This window comes from Engraulis encrasicolus, unplaced genomic scaffold (genome assembly GCF_034702125.1).
Source record: "Engraulis encrasicolus isolate BLACKSEA-1 unplaced genomic scaffold, IST_EnEncr_1.0 scaffold_121_np1212, whole genome shotgun sequence".
NCBI lineage: Eukaryota > Metazoa > Chordata > Actinopteri > Clupeiformes > Engraulidae > Engraulis > Engraulis encrasicolus.
The window spans coordinates 60,751-67,212 of NW_026944702.1; positions in this window are offsets into that span (position 1 = coordinate 60,751).

The window sequence follows — 6,462 nt, forward strand, 5'->3', positions numbered from 1 at the left end:
GCATCATTCAAATACCTTGGAGTATACGTGGACAGTGTTTTTTCCTGGGCACAGCATGTGGATTTTATTTGCAGCAAAGTTCAGCAGGGAATACACTTCTGGAGAAGACCGAGATCCTTTGGTGCCAGTAAGAAGATTTTACACCAATTCTACACTTCCACCATCCAAAGCGTTCTACAGTATGGAGGGGTGGTCTGGTTCTGCGGCCTCTCTGTCCAACTGAAAAACAAAATACTCAGACTGCTGAACATTTGCTCCAAACTGGTAGGCCATACCCTGGAGGGACATTTCTTGGAAAGTTGCAAGGAACATATAGACGGGGAGGAACGGTAGCCTACCATGCACCCCCCCCACAACAAAACGCCATATGATTTTTTTTGATCGTCAAGATGTCCTGAATAAGAATTTGAGTGGTAACAGTAATATAACTCACTCCCACTATTCTTTTTCACATCATATTGTATATGACCCCAGAATGCTCAATGCATTCTAGTAGTACACTGCCAAGTCCTCTAAAGCCATGATTCAGTTGGTTATCATAGCTTATGATATACCATATGAAAGCTTGGAGTCTGCAGTATACATATATAAAACTGTATTTAGTGTAACTTTTTGCATAGCAACGGTTGCTAGGCAAAGCATCTTCCTTAACAACCAGCATCAGTGACACAGTTCCTCTGTGATTACATTGCGCTATGATGTCTGGATCTAGACCACTTTTCCAAGGTTCAACATGACTTGTTTAAACCTCCAAGATGTCCTTAATAAGAATTTGAGTGGTAACAGTAATATAACTCATTCCTACTATACTCTTTTACATCATATTGTATATGACTCCAGTACGCTCTACACGTTTTAGTTCTATGTAGCAGTGTTAATTTCGTCAACCATGACTATGACTAAAATATTTCGTCAATGCCCTTTTTTGATTTTCGTCTTTTAGACTAAGACTAAGACTAAATTGGGAAGGCAATGACTAAAATATGACTAAGACTAAAATTGATTTTCGTCATTGTGACTAAGACTAAGACTAAATTTTAAAAAGCTGACGAAATTAACACTGGTATTAAATAAAATAGAGAAAAAGAGAACCAGTGTGTGAAGACGTTTTATTCTGTACAGTGTGATTATGTTAAAAAGAGAAGCAGTGTGTGGAGAAGGTTTATTCTCTACAGTCAATGATATATGTTAAAAGTGTGTGGAGAAGTTCTGTAATGTACAGTGTTGACTAAAATGACGAAAATGACTAAAAATTGACTAAGACTAAAATTGATTTTCGTCATTTAGACTAAGACTAAGACTAAATTGGGAAGGCAATGACTAAAATATGACTAAGACTAAAATTGATTTTCGTCATTGTGACTAAGACTACGACTAAATAAAAAAAAGCTGACAAAATTAACACTGCTATGTAGTAGTGAACTGCCAAGGCCTCTACAGCCATTTTGCAGTTGGTTATCATAGCTTGTTATGTACCATATGAAAGCTTGGAGTGTGTAGTTTATGAGTATTACATATGTATAGTGTAGGCCTATGACATTTGGGAAGATATACTTGGTTTATGATATGATGTCTGAGAGCTCTGCTTTTTTTCGATTCTTTAAATGACTCCCTTCCACAATGTTAGCCAATTATGATATATTAAAATATTGTAGTTTTTTAATTATTTAAAGGGTTTTGAGAATTAATTAGCGCATCATAATTAGGGATGGGATTTATCCGCCCTCCAAAACTGCTTTGAAATAACTGTGATATTTTTAAACAAGTTGCCACCAACAACAACCAAATAGACATCGAGGAGTATAAAGATACAGTCACATCCTACATCACCAAATGCATAGACGACGTCACAGACACAAAAACAATAATCACTCGAGCCAACCAGAAGCCATGGCTGACAGGGGACGTCCACAGGCTGCTGAGGGCAAGAGACATAGCCTTCAGAGCTGGGGATAAAGCGGGCCTGAAAACAGCTATGGCCAACTTGTCACAAGGCATTAGAAAGGCAAAACAAGAATACACACAAGCAAAGATGCACGGAGCCTATGGAAGGACATCCAAGCTATCACTGACTACAAGCCATCACCTCGGAGGTGCAAAAACAACACATCCCTGCTGAACGACCTCAACAGCTTTTTCACACACTTCGAGGAACAAAACAAGACCCACCCACAGAATACCTGTGTCTACCTGTTGATAGCATGAAGAGGGCTCTCAGGATCAACCCACACAAAGCAACAGCCCCAGACAACATTCCTGGACGGATGCTGAAAGACTGTGCTGAGGAACTTTAAAGCATGTCTCCACTGACATATTCAACACCTCACTACAACAAGCCATTGTCCCCTTCTGCTTCAAAGCCGTCACCATCATATGGGTACCAAAGAAGTCATCTCCATCCTGCTTCAACGATTGACTTCTCCAGCGCATTCAACACCATACAACCACTGCTGCTGAGAGAGAAATTGGTGCGGATTGGAGTGCAGCCTAGCCTGGTGACCTGGATAACTGATTACCTCACAGAGCGGCCCCAGTTTGTGAGGATGGGTGACATAACATCGGAGACAGTGATTAGCAGCACAGGAGCGCCACAAGGAACGGTTCTCTCCCCCGTGCTCTTCACCCTGTATACCAATGACTTCAGCTACAATTCTGGGACATGTCACATGCAGAAGTTTTCAGATGACACTGCAATTGTGGGGTGTATAAGAGACGGTCAGGAAGAGGAGTACAGGGGATTGGTGGATGACTTTGTAGGATGGTGCCAAAACAATCAGCTGCACCTGAACACCACCAAAACCAAGGAAATGGTGATCGATTTCAGGCGCTCCACCCCGCCCTTGGTGCCTGTTTCTATTGGGGGAGAGAATGTGGAGACTGTCTGTACTTACAAGTACTTAGGAGTGCACCTTGACAATAAGCTGGACTGGTCCACAAATTCTGAAGCACTTTACAGGAAAGGCCAAAGCAGGCTCTATTTCCTAAGAAGGCTGAGGTCCTTCAATGTCTGCAGCCAACTTCTGCTTATGTTCTACCAGTCTGTCATGGCCAGTGTGCTCTTCTACGCTGTGACTTGCTGGGGTGGAAGCATTAAGAAGAGAGATGCTGCACGCCTTGACAGACTGGTGAGGAAGGCGGGGTCAGTGGTGGGCATGGAGCTGCAGTCACTCACCTCAACAGCTGAGAGCAGAACACTGAGCAGACTGGACTCTATTATGGACAATCAGCATCACCCCCTTAACGCCACCTTCACTAACCAACTGAGTCTGTTCAGTCACAGACTCCGTGCTTTCACCTGCAGGACAGACAGGCTAAGGAGGTCCTTTGTCCCTTGGGCCATTCAACTGTTTAACAGTATACAAAAGGACACTAAGAAGGACATCATTATTGGGGATTGGACTGCCTGAGATGCCAGAGCTGGCCCAGATCTGGAACCTCTTCATATGTGTGTGTGTCTGTGTGTCTGTGTGTGTCTGTGTTTGTTTTTATGTAGCTACTTGACACCTGAATTTCCCCCTGGGGATCAATAAAGTTTCTCTACTCTCTACTCTACTCTACTCTACTACCCCAACAGCTGATATGCGAACTGGACAACATGGGCCTCAGCACCTCCCTCTGCAACTGACTGCTAAACATCCTGTGCGAGAGACCACAAGCAGTGCATGTTGGCAACAACACTTCGGACACCATCACGCTGAGCACAGGAGCTCCACTAGGGTGTGTGCTAAGCCCTTTACTCTTCACCCTGCTCACACACGACTGCAAAATATCCCACAGCACCAACCAGGTGAAGTTTGCAGATGACACAACCCTGACGAGTCTCATCACCATCATTGATGAGAAACACTACAGGACAGAGGTGGACCACCTAGCCAAGTGGTGCAGTGACAACAACCTCCTACTGAATGTCAGCAAGACAAAGGAGATTGTTGTCAACTTCCAGAAAGGTCACCACCAACTCCTGCCACTGACCATCGATGGTGCTGCTATGGAGAGGGTGAGCAGCACAAAATTCCTTGAAGTGCACATCAGCGAGGACCTCTCCTGAACCACCAACACTGCATCACTGGCCAAGAAAGCCCAGTAACGCCTCTACTTCCTGTGCAAACTGAGGCATGCCAGTGCCCCACCAGCCATAATGACCACCTTCTACAGAGGAACCATTGAGAGCATCATCACCAGCTGTATCACTGTAAAGTGCACTGTGGTGGTAGCAGTGAGAGTGAAATTGAAAGTGATTGGTCAAGCACAGACATTGACAGTAGCAGTAAATGAACTTTCCGCCTTGGACTATACCTTTCCCCAAATGTTCAATAAACTTTATTTATGATTCAACTGGTTTCCTTCTATTGGGGTCTTGTGGTCTTGCGCACCAACTTGCATGGACTGTGACAGTGACACAGACCGTACAGATTGCAACATTGTCAATAGTTCAAGTAGTTAGTGCTTACATCACATTAGGGTTTGGACTTTTCCAAATTGTTAATATATTTCCTTTTAAGGTCTTTATATGTAAGAATTGGTCATTTAAAGAATCAAGGAAAAAAAACAGAGCTCTCAGACATCATACCACTACACCAAGTATATTTTCCCAAATGTTATAAGTACACCAAAAATATGACAATGTTCATAAACTACACACTCCAATGTTTCATATTGTATATAACAAACTATGATAACCAACTGCAAAATGGCTGTAGAGGCCTTGGCAGTTTACTACTACATAGAACTAAAACGTATAGAGCGTACTGGGGTCATATACAATATGATGTACAAGAGTATAATAGGAATGAGTTATATTACTGTTACCACTCAAATTCTTATTAAGGACATCTTGGAGGTTCAAACAAGTCATGTTGAACCTTGGAAAAGTGGTCTAGATCCAGACATCATAGCACAATGTAATCACAGAGGAACTGTGTCACTGATGTTGGTTGCTAAGGAAGATGCTTTGCCTAGCAACCGTTGCTATGCAAAAAGCTACACCAAATACAGTTTAATATATGTATACTGCAGACTCCAAGCTTTCATATGGTATATCATAAGCTATGATAACCAACTGAATCATGGCTCTAGAGGACTTGGCAGTGTACTACTAGAATGCATTGAGCATTCTGGGGTCATATACAATATGATGTGAAAAAGTATAGTGGGAGTGAGTTATATTACTGTTACCACTCAAATTCTTATTCAGGACATCTTGACGATCAAAAAAAATCACATGGCATTTTGTTGTGGGGGGGGTGCATGGTAGGCTACCGTTCCTCCCCGACTAATACTCTCAGAATGGTGGACAAGATTGCTCTGGACCTTTGCATGTGCTACACCAGGAGTATGAGCTCCTTCCTTCTGGAAGACGTTTCAGAATGCCCCGCTGTCAAAAACTTTAATACAAACACTCTTTTCTCCCTCATTCTATAGCGTTGCTTAATAAAAGGGGAGAACAGTAGACATTTTTTTCATTCTTCTTATATATCTAGACGCCCCTAGTGACCAGAAATTGAATTGCGGGCACTCCACAAAACGAAGGCAGAAAGACTAACGGTGAATCCCATTACACCCCTTAGCCCTACACCTTTCCCCTTTGCCTCCGTTTTGCGCGTCCACGTGTAGGGGTAGTGGCATCCCGATTCACGTTCAGACAGATGGGTAGGGGTACGGCGAACGCCTTTCCACCCCTCCGCGCGGAGATTTTCCAACACCAGTTTTGAAGTGGTAATAATTATTCCATTACTAAGCTTAACATTGTCCTAATGACTGATGGCCCTTTTGCCTTTTCTCTGTGAAACGCATATGAAAAAAAATTGCTATTAACGTCAACCTAATGCATGGAATTAGTGACAGCTATGAGTGTCATTCCATGATTGTTGAAGGGGTGTCCCAATTCATAGCGGTTGTTTTCAAGCCCTACACCTTACAGCTTTGTTTGAAAGCACGAGGGTACGGTGTCCATTTTAGGACATCCTCGTACTCAGAGTCAGACTCAGAGTCGCATGTTAAGAGTCGCATGTCAGAGTCAGAGTCAGAGTCGCATGTCAGTGTCAGAGTCGCATGTCAGAGTCAGACTCAGAGTCGCATGTTAAGAGTCGCATGTCAGAGTCAGACTCAGAGTCGCATGTCAGAGTCGCATGTCAGTGTCAGAGTCAGACTCAGAGTAGCATGTTAGAGTCAGACTCAGAGTCGCATGTCAGTGTCAGAGTCACATGTCGGATTCATACAGAGAGTCACATGTTAAGAGTCGCATGTCAGAGTCAGACTCAGAGTCGCATGTCAGAGTCAGAGTCAGAGTCGCATGTTAGTGTCAGTGTCAGAGTCAGAGTTGCATGTCAGAGTCAGAGTTGCATGTCAGATTCAGACTCAGAGTCGCATATCACAGTCAGACTCAGAGTCGCATGTCAGAGTCAGAGTCGCATGTCAGAGTCAGATTCAGAGTCGCATGTTAAGAGTTGCATGTCAGACTCA